The 19694-nt window shown below is 39.0% G+C and overlaps 1 long non-coding RNA gene across 1 annotated transcript; it reads left to right on the plus strand.

Moving 5' to 3' along the window:
• The first annotated feature begins 1374 nt into the window (after positions 1–1374).
• LOC117077610 lies at positions 1375–19414 on the plus strand. Its single transcript, XR_004434810.1, has 3 exons — positions 1375–1385; positions 14513–14521; positions 19246–19414. It is a non-coding gene; the product is annotated as an uncharacterized LOC117077610 (long non-coding RNA).
• The last annotated feature ends 280 nt before the right edge of the window (positions 19415–19694 follow it).

The following is a 19694-nucleotide window of genomic DNA, read 5'->3' on the forward strand; positions in this document are numbered from 1 at the left end:
CAAAGCACAGAGTTTGGAAGTGTTAGGGGAAAAAACTTTTGTACACATTGTTGCATTTGTAAATCAGTGTGCTACTATGGGGCCATTGGGCAATATGTTTCAAAATATAAAATTAGTGTACTGCTACTCTAACATTCCCATTTCCCAGAATTTACCCTAAGTAAATAATGGCACAAGTGCCAGAAGATATAGAAGAAAACTTTTTAAATGCAAAATACTTTTAAATGATGTACAACTAACCAACCTAAGTTTAACAACTTAACTATCCATCATTAAGGGTGAGTTAAATAAACTATTTAATTCACACAATAAAATAGTATAAATTTAATAAGGTTTATAGTGCAGAGCTATGTTTGTTGACTTGGAGAAATATTCAGACCATGTTATTAGGTTTTTAAAAAAGGTTACAGAATATCAGGGAAGAAATGATCCTATTTTTTAAAATTAACTACTTCTACCTCTTGCTGATAAAAGAGAGAAATCACCTTTTAGTGGGGGAATAGATTTCACTTTACCTTTTTTCTCTGTATTTTGTGTATGTTTTATTTTTATAACAATAAATTTATAAGAGAAATTGTAACACTAAAGATTAGGAAGAATCAGTGAAGTTTATGCACCTTATAAGTCCTAAAAGAAGGTTAGATGACTAAGTCTGAGGAAAGTGTTGAAGTATCATATAATTACAAGTTTAACAAAATGGACTTCTACTGTTAAACATAGAATGATACATTAAAGGTAAGAAAGCTAAAAAGTCTTGTTGGATATTCTCCTTTTATCAATTGCTTTAGGATATATTTAATAGTCTATATTATTATTTCAGTCTCATTATTTGCTTATGCATGGCTTTTTGAATACACTTTCTGTACAAAAATTCTGTGAAGTAACTAAATTAAATGTACAAAGGGGAGGGTCTGTTTGTGCTCAGAAAATGTGATCCCTTTAGGAATGAAATAGACAATCTGCAGGCAAAACAATGACGAGGAGGAAGAGAAAGAAGATAAGAAGAAGATAAAAGAAGACAAAGAAGGAGAAGAAGATGAAAGAAGAAGATGAGAGGAAGAAGAAGAAGGAGGAGGAGGAGGAGAAGGGGAGGAGGAGAAAAAGGAGAAAAAGAGGAGAACTTTATAAAATTAGTCATCATCTTGGACTTTTTGATGGTTAATATTAGGTGTCTTGATTTGATTGAAGGATGCCTAGATGGCTGGTAAATTATTGATTCCTGGTGTGTCTGTGAGGTATTGCCAGAGGAGATTGATATTTGAGTCAGTTGACTGAGAGAAGAGACCCACCCTCAATGTGGGTGGGCACTATCCAATTGACTGCCAGCATGGCTAGAACAAAGCAAGTGAAAGAAGATGGAATATCCTTGCTTGCTGAGCTTTCTGGTTTCCTTCTTTTTCCCATGCTGGATGCTTTCTTCAACTCCTCCTGCCCTTGGACATCAGAACCCAAGTTCTTTGGCCTTTGAACTCTGGAACTTTCACAAGTGGCTTGCCAAGGGCTTTCAGGCCTTTGTCCACAGACTGAAGGGTGTATTGTCAGCTTCCCCAGTTTTGAGGCTTTGGGATTTGTACTGAGCCACTACCAGCTTCTCTCTTCCCCAGCTTGCAGATGGCCTATTGTGGGACCTTGCCTTGTAATCATGTGAGCCAATTTTCCTTAATAAACTCTCTTTTATATTTACATATATCCTATTAGTTCTGTCCCTCTGGAGAACTCTCAGTAATACAGATTTCATACCAGAGTTGGTTCTAGAGGAACATAATTTTATAGATTTGTTAGTTTTGTTTTGGGGTTTCTGGAATTGGCTCTTTAATCTGATCAGATCTAAAAATGCTAAGAATTCTAATTCTAATAGTATGGAGAACACTGATAGTCCTTAGTGTGACTTGTTTAGAGAGTTGTGCAAAATAGATGCATTTAATACTGTTGCAGGACTTTCTCCTTAGTTCAGCTAAAAATGGGGTTTTTGTCACATGACGATAAAAGATTAGGCTTAAAGACACTTTGAAAGGTGAGGAGGGTAGGGTGTTTGGGGGTAAAAGGGAAAAAAGTGAAACAGGGACTCTCAGCAAAGCGAGAGTCCTGCTAACTGGCTTCCCACCTCACAGATTGAATCCTGGTTACCACCCTGAAGCAGGAATGGCTAGGCTCCTCCCTCATGCAAATAGCAAGAACTTCCTGAGGCTCCACCCCAGTGTGCACTCCTCCCAGTGTGAAGGCTGGTCAGAGGTTTTTTGGGGACCTCCTTATACTAGACTGTCTCAACACTCCTGAGAGGCAAGGAGTTTAGTGACTCTATGCATGATACCTTTGAATATTTTTGGAGATCCAAGGAATATAAAGAATTTCGTTGGTTGCTCCTAAGTTTGTTGAACAAGGTGATTAAAGAGAAGGATGAGCTTAGGGAATATATTTCCCAGCTACAGAAGCACATATTTAGCCTCAAATATTCTAAGATCACCCTGATTGAGAGTCTTATCTTCTGTAAACAGAAGGCTGAAATTGCTAAAAATCAGACACAAGCTCTTATCTTGTGAGTGGCTGGCCTACAACAAAAGCTGCATACTCAGTCTTGCCACATGTCTATTGTTAAAGCGAGAGCATTGATTTGGAAATAATGGAACCTGGTAACTTGGGTTGGGAATGTGTGGGAGAACCCTGATGAAGCTGGGAAAAACTACAATAACCCAATCCAAGCAGGACTACAAATGACTCAGACCCTTCATGAATGAAGGTTTGGGTTACTCCACTAGGTGAAAAATCATGATCATCCAAGGTGTTGCTTAAGACAAAGGGAATAGAGAATTCATAGAAGAAGGTAGTTATCTATCTACTAGCTATGACCATGTGACCAGATGCAGAAACGAGGACTATAATTGTCACGAGTATTTCCTCATTTTATTAAGAATGTGTTTGTGCATGTATACAGCTGTACTAAGAAAATATCTTTGTTTTATTTCCTTTCTTTATTCTTTAACATGTAACATAAGATTTACTGACTTCATGTTAGCATTAAGTGTTTTTAACTTTATGTAACAACATTTAGGTTAGGTATTAGTGTGCTTTTGGTCATACAAAGAGTAGTGTATTATGTTAAGCATAACTATTATCTATTATTGTCTTTATTTTGAAATAAGTATAATTTCAGGAGATGTGTATGGATTCCAAGTTGATGATGGGTGGGCTTGTGATAGATAATATTAGGTGTCAACTTGATTGGATTGAAGAATGCCTAGATGGCTGGTAAAGTATTATGTATATGTGTCTGTGAGGGTGTTGCCAGAGAAGATTGACATTTGAGACAGTGGACTGAGAGATGAAGAGCCACCCTCAATGTGGGTGGGCACCATCCTATCAGCTGCCAGCAGAGCTAGAACACAGCAGGTGGAAGAAGGTGGGATAACATTGCTTACTGAGTCTTCTGTTTTGTTTTGTTTTGTTTTCCATGCTGGATGCTTCCTTCCACTGCTCCTACCCTTGGACATTATACTCTAAAATTTTTTGGCTTTTGGACTCTGAGGCTTGCACCAGTTGCTTGCTGAGAACTCTCAGGTCTGCAGTCACAGACTGAAGGCTGAACTGATGGCTTCCCTGGCTTTGAGGCTTTCCAACTTGGACTGAGAAACTACCAACTTCTCTTCTTTCTTCCTCAGCTTGCAGACAGCCTATTGTGGGACTTCACCTTGTAATTGTGTGAGCCAATCTTCCACTCCCTGTCATATATACATATATTCTATTAGTTCTATCCCTTTGGAGAACCCTGATTAATACAGACTAGATAAACAGTGATCTGAACACATGCACCTTCCTTGCTTTTCTGCTTCAAACCCCAAGAAATGGCAGAAAAAAAATGCATCCATAAAAACACCAAAAAACAACATGATATTTTCAGTGTACCATAAATGATGAGTAATCCCTGAAAGATAAGCACAAATAAGATTGGACTGACACAGAAAACCATAGTCCTAAATATAAGTAGGAGAGAACTCAGAAAATTGTGGCTCACAGATGATCTAAAGTTGAAATAGCAAATATAGAGTGCAGCAGGAGTTCCAAGATTACGCTTAAAGTAGCAAGACAGGTTACACCAACCACACAAACACAGACACACAGACACACACACACAACACACACACTAGCAAGAATCAGATGGCAGAGTTTTGCTACTAGGCTGTAGCTATATGTGTGGATAATTGGACCAGAGTGTAGAGAGAATGATTTGAATGCTGATGGTACCAGGAATACTATTGAATGTTCATGCTCCACAGATAAGCAACTGGTACACCTTTCTAGAGAGATATTCCATTCCTCCTGATAATCTTTGGAGGTAGGCTATGGTAACCACAGATAAAATCCACAGGTAGGCAAATAGAAAATCTGAAATGGAAAGATGAACCCAGAAGAATTCATCAGCACATATTTGAGGAAAAACAGCAGCTTAAAAGAGAGGATGGACCAAAGTTGACACAAAAGTAGTAAAAGTAATAGCATAAAAAAGACAGTAATAAAAGTATAATGAATAGCTACACAATAAAAAAAAGAATATCACATCTATGCAACAAGTACAGACTATCATAAAAATGTGAAAATATTGCAAATAAAAATGGACACATCTAAATAATGAATGAACTGAAAGATTAAATGAAAGAGTTTTTCCAGAATTCACTGCAAAATAACAATGAGCTAGAACACACAAAACAAAAGTTAAAAGATATAAAGGATCAGTATAAATGTTCCAATATTTATTTAATAGGAGTTCTAGCCAGAAAGAAAAGAGAGAATAAAAACACAAAAAGAGATTTGCTAACTCACAATCTTTTTTTTTTTATTATTATACTTCAAGTTCTAGGGTACATGTGCATAACGTGCAGGTTTGTTACATATGTATACTTATGCCATGTTGGTGTGCTGCACCCATCAACTCGTCAGCACCCATCAATTCATCATTTATATCATGTATAACTCCCCAATGCAATCCCTCCCTCCTCCCCCTCCCCATGATAGGCCCAGTGTGTGATGTTCCCCTTCCCGAGTCCAAGTGATCTCATTGTTCAGTTCCCACCTATGAGTGAGAACATGCGGTGTTTGGTTTTCTCTTCTTGTGATAGTTTGCTAAGAATGATGGTTTCCAGCTGCATCCATGTCCCTACAAAGGACGCAAACTCATCCTTTTTTATGGCTGCGTAGTATTCCATGGTGTATATGTGCCACATTTTCTTAATCCAGTCTGTCACAGATGGACATTTGGGTTGATTCCAAGTCTTTGTTGTTGTGAATAGTGCCGCAATAAACATACGTGTGCATGTGTCTTTGTAGTAGAATAATTTATAATCCTTGGGTATATACCCAGTAGTGGGATGGCTGGGTCATATGGTACATTTAGTTCTAGATCCTTGAGGAATTGCCATACTGTTTTCCATAATGGTTGAACTAGTTTACAATCCCACCAACAGTGTAAAAGTGTTCCTATTTCTCCACATCCTCTCCAACACCTGTTGTTTCCTGACTTCTTAATGATTGCCAATCTAACTGGTGTGAGATGGTATCTCATTGGCTAACTCACAATCTTAATGTGAAACTTTACTACACCTTTCTCACGATCAACAGGTCAAACAGAAAAAGATAAGAGAAATATGTGACTACTGTAGTAAAAAAGTTAAAAGTCCAAAATAATTAATATACCCTAGATAAAAGACATTATTACATACATGAATTAAGAACAGACTTAAACATATTAAGCAAAACTGACTAGCATACAAGGGTAAATTTTTAAAGCTTCAATCATTGAAAGATATTTAATTTATCACACAGAAATTGATGATATATGTACAAAAATATAAAAAGGCTATAGAAAATTTGAATGACTTAATTAAGACACTTCACTCACACACACACAGAATTTTTTTTTAGATTCTTACACTTCAAAACTGAGAATACATAATATTCTCAAATACATGTGCTGTATTCATTAATATTGTTTATGCATTAGGCCACAAACATATAAGCAAAGTTTCCAATGCAGATCTTAAAAATGCCACATTATTGTCTATAAAGCAATAAAATTAGAATTTACAAATAAAGTGATAACAAATATTAACATAATATTTAAAATTATACACACAAATACACACATAGCCTTGGGAGAATAGAAAAATCAAAAATAGATACTGTTTAGAAATAAAAAATTAAAATTGTATACACACAGACTTATGAGATACAATTAAGATATAGTCAAAGGAAATGAATACACCTAAAAGCACTTATTAAATAAATGATTGGGCCGGGCGCAGTAATCACGCCTGTAATCCCAGCACTTTGAGAAGCTGAGGCAGGAGGATCGCGAGGTCAGGAGATTGAGACCATCCTGGCTAACACAGTGAAACCCGTCTCTACTAAAAATACAAAAAATGAGCCGGGCATGGTGGCGGGCACCTGTAAGGAGGTGGGGCTTGCAGTGAGCCAAGATCGCACCACCACATTCCAGCCTGGGTGACAGAGTGAGACTCCATCTCAAAAAAAAAAAAGATTAAAAATTATTTAATTGGGCATTTAACTAAGTTTATGAAAGAACAATGCGTTACCTCAAAGGACAAAGAACATAGGGGAAATTAATGAAGATATAGAAATTAATAAAATAGAAATTATAAAATTAATAGAGTTGTTCAATAAGTTCAAAAGCTGGTTCTTTAAGAATACCAATAAAATAGTAAAACCTGTTTAAAAAAATAAGACCCAATAAGAATAATCATGGACAACAAGAGGCTCATAGCAAAATATATAGAAAAAGTTTTCAAATTTACAAGAGAGTGATATACCCATTATCATATCAAAAAGTTTGAATACCAAGATGAAATAATTGATTTTTTTTTTGAGACCGAGTTTAGTTCTTGTTGCCCAGGCCAGAGTGCAATGGCATGATCTTGGCTCACTGCAACCTCTGCCTCCCAAAGTGCTGGGATTAGAGGCGTGAGCCACCACATCTGGCCAATTTATTGAATTTTTATGTGAAACCTTCCAGCATGTTGAGGAAATTTGCATGAACAATATCCTTCAGTATATTTTCTAATTTGCTTGCTCTCTCTTAATCTCTTTCAGGAATGCAAATGAGTCATAAGTTTCATCTCTTTACATAATCCTTTATTTATCAGAGGTTTCATATTTTGAAACACTTTTTGAAAAAATTTTGTCTGCCTGTGTTGACTCAAAAGATCATTCTTTGAACTCTGAGATTCTTTCCTCAGCCTGGCCTGATCTGTTATTAATACTTACAATTGCATTCTGAAATTCCTATAGTAAATTTTTCATTTCCAGAGTTCAGTTTGGCTTTTTATTAAAAGAGCTATGTCATCTTTCAACCCTTGGACCATTTTACTGTGTTCCTTAGACTTAGTTTTAACCTTCTCATATATCTCAATGAGCTTCCTTGCCATTCAGATTCTGAATTCTATGCCTGTTATTTAACCATTTCAGTTTGTTGAGAACCACTGTTGGGAAGCTAGCAGAGTCATTTGGAAGAAGAAGACGCTCTGGCTTTTAGAGTTGCCAGAGTTCTTGCACTGGGTCTTTCTCATCTGTGTGGGCTGATGCTCCTTTAAACTCTGAAGCTGCTGTCCTTTGGATGGGGCTTTTTGCTTTTGTATTTGTTGATGCCCTGGAGGGTTTAGCTGTGGTGTAAGATGGGTTTAGTCAATTGACTTTATTTCTGGATGCTTTCAGTGGAATTTTCAGCTTAGCACTCTGGGGTGCATGCTCCAACCCTGGGGGTTGGGGGTGGTGGAGTAATGGAATCAAGCTTGTCGCTTTGTTCTCCTGTTCCTTGAAGTTAAGCACCTGCTGCGCTGAAGGAGTCAGGGTGTCCGCAGTCTGCTGGCAACAACATTCTGCCAGGGGCTGCTGCCAAAATCACTCTGGCAAGGGGTCATAGGTCTGCAAGTGCATGAGCACTAGTACAGCTGCTGCATTTTCTCTTCAAATGCATTGGGAAAGCTTTTGCCCTATGACCTTTGAAGGAGTTTATATAACATGAGAATTATCTGGTAAAATTCAACAGAAGAACTACGTGATACTGGTCCCTTTTTTAAAAGTTAGATTGTTGGTCACCTTTTAAATTTTTCCTATGATTATTGGTCTTTTCAGGTTCTCTGCTTTTTGAGTAACTTTTGATCACTTATAGTTTCCTTAAATCAATTATTGCCAGGCACAGTGGCTCACGCCTGTAATCCAGCACTTTGGGAGGCTGAGGCGGGTAGATCACCTGAGGTCAGGAGGTCGAGACCAGCCTGACCAACATGAAGAAACCCCATCTCTTCTAAAAATACAAAATTAGCCATGTGTGTTGCTGCATGCTTGTAATCCAGCTACTCAGGAGGCTGAGGCAGGAGAATCACTTGAACCCGGGAGGCAGAGGTTGTGGTGAGCCGTGATCGCATCATGGCACTCCAACCTGGGCAACAAAAGCAAAACTCAGTCTCAAAAAAAAAAAGTAAAAAAAGAAATTCAAGAAATTCAGAGAACCCCTGTGAGATACTACAATGGCTATCCTTAAGATGCATACTCATCAGATTCCCAAAGATCAACGCAAAAGGAAAAGTAGAGAGAAAAAGAAAGGTAGCAAGCAAGAAAGAGCAAATCATGTACAAAGTGAATCCTCTCAGGCCAACTGCAAACATTTCAGCAGAAACCTTACAAGTCAGAAGAGATTGGTGGTTTATGTTAAGCAACTTTAAAGAAAAGAAATTTCAACCAAGAATCGCATATCCAACCAAAGCAAACTTCATAAGCAAAAGAGAAATAAAATTCTTTTTAGACAAAGAAATAATAAGGGAATTCCTTACCATCAGACCTGCCTTAAAGCGACCCTACAACCAAGTCCACATCACAGTCAGCTAACAAAACAATGACAAGATCAAATATTCACATATCAATATTAACCTTTAATGTAAATTGGCTAACACCCCATGTGAAAGACACAGAGTGGCAAGCTGGATAAAGAAGCAAGACCCAACTGTATACCACAATGTGATACCATTTCACATAGATCAGAATGGCTATTAAAATTCAGAAAATATCACATGTCAGCAAGGTTGCAGAGAAAAGGGAAAGCTTATATTCTGCTGGTGGGAAGTAAATTGTTCTCAATGAACTTAAAATGGAATTATCATTCAATCCAGAAATCCCATTACTGGACATATACCCAAAGGAACATAAATCATTCTACCAAAAAGACACATGCACTCATATATCATCACAGCTCTATTCCTAATTGCAAAGACATGGAATCAACTAGATACTCATCAATGGTGAACTGGATAATGAAAATGTGGTGCACATATACCATGGAATACTACAGGCCATTAAGAAAAAAATGAGATCATGTCCTTCACAGCAAAATGGAATGGATGAAGGCCATTATCCTAAGTGAATTAATGCCAGAGCAGAAAACCAAGCACCACATCTTTTCACTTGTAAGTGGGAGCTAAACACTGAGTACAGGTGGACACAAAGAGGGGAACAATAGACACTAGGGCTTACTTTAGGGAAGAGGATGGGGAAAGGGGAGGATCAAAAAGCTACCTATGGGGTGCTATGCTCACTGCCTGGGTAATGAAATTATTTGTACACCAATCCCCAGGGACATGTAATTTACCCATGTAACAAACCTGCACATATACCCCCTGAACCTAAAATAAAAGTTGGGAAAGAGAAAACGGAAAAAAAACATAGTCCTGATACCAAAATCAAATGAGAAGTGTGCATAGCAAAAGAATTATATGCCAATCTCACTGATGAATACATTTTTAAACATCCAAACACCCCAAATATTTACTTGATTTCAGTAAAGAATTCAAAGTATAATACAGCTAAGATCTATTAATTTAATTCACTATATTAAAAATTTAAAGCATGTACTTTCTCCCCCACAAAATGCAGTACCCATTCCTGAGTTATCCCTCCTCTCCAACATACAAAGAAAACTGGAATGAAAGGAAACTTATTTAACTAAAGGAAATCTACCAGAAACTTACTGTGAACATCATATTCTATAGTACCATACCTAAAGGTGACTCTAGTTTCTATCCGTATAATCAAGAGGACTTATTTAAACACAGATTGCTGGAACAGATGCCCAAAGTTTCTTTGTAGTTAAACAGGATTGGGATGGGATGAAGGAATTTGCATTTCTGTCAAATTCTTGGGACATGCAAATGTTGGTGCTCCAGGGATCATATTTTGAGAACCACTGACATAGAAATATACTGTTGTGTGGGCCCAGTTACAAGGCTTTCTGCAGTCTCAGCAATATGCACTACTGAGGAAGAGAAGAAACCAGAATCATACAGGGATGGGAAAAACAATAGTCAGTAGTCCTAACAAATGTGATATAGCTATTGGGATGAATCTTAGTATTATAAACAAGTCTAATTATAGGGCCAAAATGGAATAGCACTCTCAGAAGTTAGGCAGGCTTATATCTGAAGGGAACAAATATATTGAGTAGTATTGCTGCAGAAAGTTCTTGGCAATAGGTGCTACTCTGACTCAAAAGAACCATTGTGGAAGGTAGCTGGCAAGATGACCAAATAGGAACAGCTCCGGTCTGCAGCTCCCAGCGAGATCAATGCAAAAGCTGGGTGATTTCTGCATTTCAAACTGAGATACGCGGCTCATTTCACTGGGACTGATGAGACAGTGAGTATAGCCCACAGAGGGGGAGCCAAAGCAGGGTGGGGCATCGACTCACCTACGAAGTGCAAGGCAACTCCCTTCCCTAGTCAAGGGAAGCATTGAGGGACTGTGACATGAGGGACGGTGCATTCCAGCCCACATACTATGCTTTTCCCATGATCTTCACAACGGACAGACCAGGAGATTCCCTCAAGTGCCTACACCACCAGGCCCTGGGTTTCAAGCACAAAACTGGGTGCCATTTGGGCAGACACCGAGCTACCCGCAGGAGTTTATTTTTCATAGCCCAGAGGTGCCAAGAAAGCCAGTGAGACAGAACTCTTCATTCCCTTGGAAAGGGAGCTGAAGCCAGAAAGCCAAGTGGTCTAACTCAAAGGATCCTAACCCCATGGAGCCCAGCAAGCTAAGATCCACTGTGTTGAAATTCTCACTGCCAGCACAGCAGTCTGAAGTCAACCTGGATGCTCTCGCTTGGTAGGGGGAAGGGCATCACCATTACTGGGGCTTCAGTAGGCGGTTTTCCCCTCACAGTGTAAACAAAGCCACCAGGAAGTTCAAACTGAGGAGTCCACCATAGCTCCATAAAGCTGCTGTAGCCCGACTGCCTCTCCAGATTCCTCCTCTGTGGGCAGGGCATCTCTGAAAGAAAGCCAGCAGACCCAGTCAGGGGCTTATAGATAAAACTCCCATCTCTGGGACACAGCACCTTGGGAAAGGGGCAGCTGTGGGTGCAACTTCAGCAGACTTAAACGTTCCTTTCTGCCAGCTCTAAAGAGACTAGTGAATCTCCTAGCACACTGCAAGTTCTGCTAAGTGACAGACTGCCTCCTCAAGTAGGTCCCTGACCCCTGTGCCTCCTGACTGGGAGGCACCTCCCAGCAGGAGTCGACAGACAACTCAAACAGGAGGGCTCTGGATGGCATGTGGCAGGTGTCCCTTTGAGATGAACCTTCCAGAGGAAGAAACAGGCAGCAATGTTTGCTGTTCTGCAGCCTCCACTGGTGATACCCAGGCAAACAGGGTCTGGAGTGGACCTTCAGCAAACTCCAACAGACCTGTAGCAGAGGGACCTGACTGTTAGAAGGAAAATTAACAAACAGAAAGAAATAGCATCAACATAAACAAACAAAAAAAAGTCCACACAAAAACCTCATCTGAAGGTCACCAACATCAGAGACCAAAGGTAGATAAATCCACGAAGATGAGGAAAAACCAACACAAAAGGGCTGAAAATTCCAAAACGCAGAAAGCCCCTTTTCCTCCAAAGGATCAGAAGTCCACGCCAGCAAGGGAACAAAACTGGACGGAGAATGAGTTTGACGAATTGACAGAAGTATGCTTCAGAAGGTGGTAATAACAAACTCCTCCAAGCTATTGAAGCATGTTCTATGCAATGAAAGGAAGCTAAGAACCTGGAAAACAGGTTAAAGAAATTGCTAACTAGAATAACCAGTTTAGAGAAGAACATAAATGACCTGATGGAGCTGAAAAACACAGCATGAGAACTTCGTGAGACATGCACAAGTATCAATAACCATATCGATCAAGCAAAAGAAAAGATGTCAGAGATTGAAGATCAACTTAATGAAAAAAAGCATGAAGACAAGATTAGAGAAAAAAGAATGAAAAGGAATGAACAAAGCCTCCAGGAAATGTGGGACTATGTGAAAAAAACCAAACCTACATTTGATTGATGTAACTGCAAGTGATGAGGAAAATGGAACGAAGTTGGTAAACACTCTTGAGGAATTATCCAGAATTTCCCCAACCTAGCAAGACAGACCAACATTCAAATTCAGGAAATACAGAGAATGTCACGAAGATACTCCTCAAAAAGATCAACCCCAAGACACATAATCGTTAGATTCACCAAGGTTGAAATGAAGAAAAAAATGTTAACACAGCCAGAGAGAAAGATCGTGTTAACCACAAAGGGAAAACCATCTGACTAACAGTGGATCTCTCTGCAGAAACCCTAAAAGCCAGAAAAGAGTGAGGCCAATATTCAACATTCTGAAAGAAAAGATTTTTCAATGCATAACTCCATATCCAGCCAAACTCAGCTTCTTAAGTGAAGGAGACATAAAATCCTTTATAGACAAGCAAAGAATAAGAGATTTTGTCACCACTAGGCCTGCCTTACAAGAGCTCTTGAAGGAAGCACTAAATATGGAAAGGAGAAACTGGTACCAGCCACTGCAAAAACATACCAAATTGTAAAGACCATCAACACCATGAAGAAACTACATCAACTAATGGGCAAAATAACCAGCTAGCATCATAATGACAGATTCAAATTCACACATAACAATATTAACCTTAAATGTAAACAGGCTAAATGCCCCAAGTAAAAGACACAGAGTGACAAATTGGATAAAGAGTCAAGACCCATCAGGGTGCTGTATACAGGAGACCCATCTCTCATGCAAAGACACACATAGGCTCAAAATAAAGGGATGTAGATATATTTACCAAGCAATGGAAAGCAAAAAGAAGCAGGGGTTGCAATCTTAGTCTCTTATAAAACAGGCTTTAAACCAACAAAGATCAAAAAAGAAAAAGAAGGGCTTTACATAATGGTAAAGGCATCAATGCAAAAAGAAGAGCTAATTATCATATATATATATATATACACCAATACGGGAACACCTAGAATCATAAAGGAAGTTCTTAGAGACCTACAAAGAGAATTAGACTCCCACACAATAATAGTGGAAGACTAAGAGAATTAGACTCCCACACAATAATAGTGGAAGACACCTCACTGTCAATATTGGACAGATCAACGAGACAGAAAATTAACAAGGATATTCAGGACTTTAGCTCAGCTCTGGACCAAGCAGACCTAATAGACATCTACAGAACTCTCCACCCCAAATCAACAGAATATACATTCTTCTCAGCACCACATCACACTTGTTCTAAAATTGACCACATAATTGGAAGGAAAACACCCCTCAGCAAATGCAAAAGAACAGAAATTATAACAGTCTCTCACACTACAGTGCAATCAAATTAGAACTCAGGATTAAGAAACTCACTCAAAACTGCACAAATACATGGAAACTGAACAACCTGCTCCTGAATGACTACTGGGTAAATAACGAAATTCAGACAGAAATAAATCAATTATTTGAAACCAATGAGAACAAAGACACAATATACCAGAATGTCTTGGGCATAGCTAAAGCAGTGTTTAGAAAGAAATTTAAAGCATTAGTGCCCACAGTAGAAAGTGACAAAGATCTAAAATCAATACCTAACATCAAAATTAAAAGAACTAGAGAAGCAAGAACAAACAAATTCAAAAGCTAGCAAAAGCCAAGAAATAACTAAGATCAGAGCAGAAATGAAGGAGCTACAGACATGAAAAACCCTTCAAAAACATCAATAAATCCAGGAACTGATTTTTTGAAAAAATTAAAAAATAGACCACTAGCCAGACAAATAAAGATGAAAAAACAGAAGAATCAAATAGACACAATAAGAAATTATAAAGGAGATATCACCACTGATCCTACAGAACTACAAAAAACCATCAGAGAATACTATAAGCACCTCTATGCAATAAACTAGAAAATCTGGAAGAAATGTATAAAGTCCTGGACACATACACCCTCCCAAGACTAAATCAGGAAGAAGTCAAATCCCTGAATAGACCAATAACAAGTTTGAAAGTTGAGGCAGGCCTGGTGCAGTGGCTCATGCCTGTAATTCCACCACTTTGGGAAGCCAAGGCAGGCAGATCATGAGTTCAGGAGATTGAGACCATCCTGGCTAACACAGTGAAACCCTGTCTCTACTAAAAATACAAAAAAATTAGCTGGAAGTAGTGGTGGGCGCCTGTAGTCCCAGATACTCGGGAGGCTGAGGCAGAAGAATGGCGTGAACCCGGGAGGCAGAGCTTGCAATGAGCCCAGATTGTGCTACTGCACTCCAGCCTGGGTGACAGAGCGAGACTCCATCTCAAACAAACAAAAACAAAAACAAAAAAAGAAAGTTGAGGCAGTAATTAATAGCCTACCAGCAAAAAAAAAAAAAAAAAAAAAAAAAAGCCCAGGACCAGACAGATTCACAGTCAAATTCCACCAGAGTTACAAAGAGGAGCTGGTGCCATTCCTTCTGAAACTATTCCAAACAATAGAAAAAGAGGGAATCTCCCTTACTTATTTTATGAGACCAGCATCTCCGCATTCCAAAACCTGGCAGAGACACAATGACAACAAAAAAATTTCAGGCTAATATCCCTGATCAACATTGAGGCAAAAATCCTCAATAAAATACTGGCAAACTGAATCCAGCAGTACATCAAAAAGCTTATCCACCATGATAAAGTCGGCTTCATCCCTGGGATGCAAAGCTGGTTCAACATACACAAATCAATAAACGTAATCCATCACATAAACAGAACCAATGACAAAAACCACATGATTGTCTCAATAGATGTAGAAAAGGCCTTTGATAAAATTCAACTCTTCTTCATGCTAAAAACTCTCAATAAACTAGGTATTGATGGAACATACCTCAAAATAATAAGAGCTATTTATGACAAAACCACAGCCAATATCATACTGAATGGGCAAAAACTGGAAGCATTCCCTTTGAAAACCAGCACAACATAAGGATGCCCTCTCTCACCACTCCTATTCAACACAGTGTTGGAATTCTAGAAAAGGCAATCAGGCAAGAGAAAGAAATAAAGCATATTCAAATAGAAAGAGAGGAAGTCAAGTTGTCTCTGTTTGCAGATGACATAATTGTATATTTAGAAAACTCCATCATCTCAGCCCAAAATCCTCTTATGCTGATAAGCAACTTCAGTAAAGTCTCTGAAAAAAAAATCAACGTGTAAAAATCACAAGCATTCCTAAACACCAATAATAAATAAACAGAAAGCCAAATCATCAGTGAACTGCCATTCGCAATTGCTACAAAGGGAATGAAATACCTAGGAATGCAACTTACAAGGGATGTGCAGAACCTCTTCAAGGAGAACTACAAACCTCTGCTCAAGGAAATAAGAGAGGACACAAACAAATGGAAAAACATTCCATGCTCATGGATAGGAAGAATCAATATTGTGAAAATGGCCATAAGGCCCAAAGTAATTTATAGATTCAACGCTATCCCCATCAAGCTACCATTGACTTTCTTCAAAGAATTAGAAAAACTACTTTAAATTTCATATGGAACCGAAAAAGAGCCTGTATAGGGCTGGGCGCGGTGGCTCAAGCCTGTAATCCCAGCACTTTGGGAGGCCGAGACAGGCAGATCACGAGGTCAGGAGATCGAGACCATCCTGGCTAACACGGTGAAACCCCGTCTCTACTAAAAAATACAAAAAACTAGCTGGGCGAGGTGGAGGGCGCCTGTAGTCCCCGCTACATGGGAGGCTGAGGCAGGAGAATGGCGTAAACCTGGGAGGCAGAGCTTGCAGTGAGCTGAGATCCAGCCTGAGCGACGCAGCAAGACTCCGTCTCAAAAAAAAAAAAAAAAAAAAGAGCGTGTATACACAAGACAATCCTAAGCAAAAAGAACAAAGCTGGAGGCATCACACTATCTGACTTCAAACTATACTACAAGACCACAATCACCAAAACGGCATGGTACTGTTACCAAAACAGATATATAGACCAATGGAACAGAAGAGAGGCCTCAGAAATAATGCCACACATCTACAACCATCTGATCTTTGACAAACCTGACCAAAATAAGCAATAAAGAAAGGATTCCTTATTCAATAAATGGTGTTGGGAAAACTGGCTAGCCATATGCAGAAAACTGAAACTGGATCCCTTCCTTACACCTTATACAAAAATTAACTCAAGATAGATTAAATACTTAAACACAAAACCTAAAACCATAAAAACCTAGAAGAAAACCTTGGCAATACCATTCAGGACATAAGCATGGGCAAAGACTTCATGACTCAAACACCAAAAACAAAGGCAACAAAAGCCAAAATTGGCAAATGGGATCTAATTTAAGGAGCTTCTGCACAGGGAAAGAAACTATCATCAGAGTGAACAGGCAACCTACAGAATGTGAGAAAATTTTTGCAATCTGTCCATCTGACAAAGAGCTAATATCCAGAATCTACAAGGAATTTAAACAAATTTACAAGAAAAAAAATAAACCAATCCCATCAAAAAGTGGTCAAAAGACATTCACTGACACTTCTCAAAAGAAGACATTTATGCAGCTAACAAACATACGAAAAAAGGGTCATCATCACTGGTCATTAGAGAAATGCAAATCAAAAACACAATGAGATACCATCACATGCCAGTTAGAACGGCGATCATTAAAAAGTCAGGAAACAACAGGTGCTGGAGAGGATGTGGAGAAATAGGAACACTTTTACACTGTTGGTGAGACTCTAAATTAGTTCAAACATTGTGGAAAACAGTGTGACGATTCCTCAAGGATCTAGAACTAGAAATATCATTTGACCCGGACATCCCATTACTGGGTATATAGCCAAAGGATTATAAATCATGCTGCTATAAAGACACATGCACATGTATGTTTATTGTAGCACTATTCACAATAGCAAAGACTTGGAATCAACCCAAATGTCCATCAATGACAGGCTGGATTAAGGAAATGTGGCACATATACACCATGGAATACTATGCAGCCATAAAAAAGGATGAGTTCATGTCATTTGTAAGGACATGGATGCAGCTGGAAACCATCATTCTCAGCAAACTATCGCAAGAACAGAAAACCAAACACTGCATGTTCTCACTCATAGGTGGGAATTGAACAATGAGATCACCTGGACACAGGAAGGGGACATCACACACCAGGGCCTATTGTGTGGTGGGGGGAGGGGAGAGGGATAGCATTAGGAGATATACCTAATGTAAATGATGAGTCAATGGGTGCAGCATACGAACATGGCACATGTATACATATGTAACAAACCTGCACATTCTGCACATGTACTCTAGAGCATAAAGTATGATTAAAAAATTTAAAAAATAAAAAATAAAAAAAGAGAAGACATTTATGCAGCCAACAGACACATGAAAAAATGCTCATCATCACTGGCCATCAAAGAAATGCAAATCAAAAGCATAATGAAATACCACCTCACACCAGTTGGAATGGCAATCATTAAAAAGTCAGGAAACAACAGGTGCTGGAGAGGATGTGGAGAAATAGGAACACTTCTACCCTGTTAGTGGGACTGTAAACTAGTTCAACCATTGTGGAAGACAGTGTGGTGGTTCCTCAAGGGTCTAGAACTAGAAATACCATTTGACCGAGCCATCCCATTACTGGGTATATACCCAAAGGATTATAAATCATGCTGCTATAAAGACACATGCACACATATGTTTATTGCGGCACTATTCACAATAGCAAAGACTTGGAACCAACCCAAATGTCCATCAGTGACAGACTGGATAAGAAATGTGGCACATATACACCATGGAATACTAAGCAGCCATAAAAAAGGATGGGTTCATGTCCTTTGCAGGGACATGGATGAAGCCGGAAACCATCATTCTCAGCAAACTATTGCAAGGACACAAAACCAAACACCGCATGTTCTCACTCACAGGTGGGAATTGAACAATGAGAACACTTGGACACAGGAAGGGGAACATCACACACTGGGGCCTGTTGTGGGGTAGGGGGAGGAGAGAGGGATAGCATTAGGAGATACACCTAATGTTAATGACGAGTTAATGGGTACAGCATACCAACATGGCACATGTATACATATGTAACAAACCTGTACGTTGTGCACATGTACCCTAGAACTTAAAGTATAATAAAATAAAATCAAATAATTAAAAATTTAAAAAATAAAAATAAAAACAAGAAAATGTCAGCTTTGTTCCAATCCAGTCTTTTTTAATGGCATTTTTTTCTTTCTTTTGTGGCACTTATCTTTTTTTTATATACAATATTAGAGGTGTTGTTGCCAACTACAGAAATATTACTGGGTAGAATGGGCACTTTGCCCAGTCCTCAGAAATGTAATTCAGTACAATGTGGTTTCTGTCTATTCTTAGAAGTGGGGAGGATGTAGTGATTAATAGGCTTTTTTACCCTTTGAAAGGAACCGATTTGCATAGAGCAAGAGGCTTTTTCTCGGGAGGTGGCTACCACTCCTCTGCACCTAAGCTGTTTTTTTTCTCTTTCTCTACCATGTCAGGAGTTCACATAGCCTTGCAAATACAGGGAGCTTTTTAATGAGGTTTTTTTTTCCTCTCTCTTTTGGGAGGCACCTTACTAGGCCAGGTCCCAAATTTACAGGACTTCCTTTCTCTCCCTTGTTTGAGGAGGGTCTGGTTCCACAGCTTCACCTTAGCACTCTTATTATGAAAAGGAAGCAATGGAGGAGAAGCCCTGCTGGCTACTGGCTGCAAATCTGGTGAGGGCAGCCTGGGACTTAATTTAAATGAATCCATGCACCCTCTGGAGGCACCTTTTTGTCCCAAACTCAATTCCAAGCTTCACGTTTAAGCCTTAGTAAGGAAAACTAGATCTGAGGGATCCAAAGGCAGGCAACAATGGAAGCCAAGGGGTGCAGAGTAGGTGAGTATATTAGTTTGTTATCACGCTGCTAATAAACACATACCCAACACTGGGTAATTAATAAAGAAAAAGATGTTCAGTGGACTCACAGTTCCACATGGCTAAGGAGGCCTCACAATCATGGTAGAAGGTGAAGGAGAAGCAAAGGCATGTCTTGCGTGGTGGCAGGCAAGAGAACATGTGCAGTGGAACTGCACTTTTAGAAAGCCATCAGTTGTCATGAGACTTATTTACTATCACAAGAACAGCATGGAAAAAACCTGCTCCCATGATTCAATTCCCTCCCACCAGGTCCCTCCTACAACATGTGAGGATTTGGGGAACTACAATTCAAGATGAGATTTAGTTGGGGACACAGCCAAACCGTATTATGTGGTACAGGGAGTGAGCAAGACTAATTTCTGCTGACTGGGTTCCCACTTCATGAAAGAAAGCCAAATTCATATTCA

The sequence above is a fragment of the Trachypithecus francoisi genome, unplaced genomic scaffold (genome assembly GCF_009764315.1).
Source record: "Trachypithecus francoisi isolate TF-2019V2 unplaced genomic scaffold, Tfra_2.0 Lachesis_group6, whole genome shotgun sequence".
NCBI lineage: Eukaryota > Metazoa > Chordata > Mammalia > Primates > Cercopithecidae > Trachypithecus > Trachypithecus francoisi.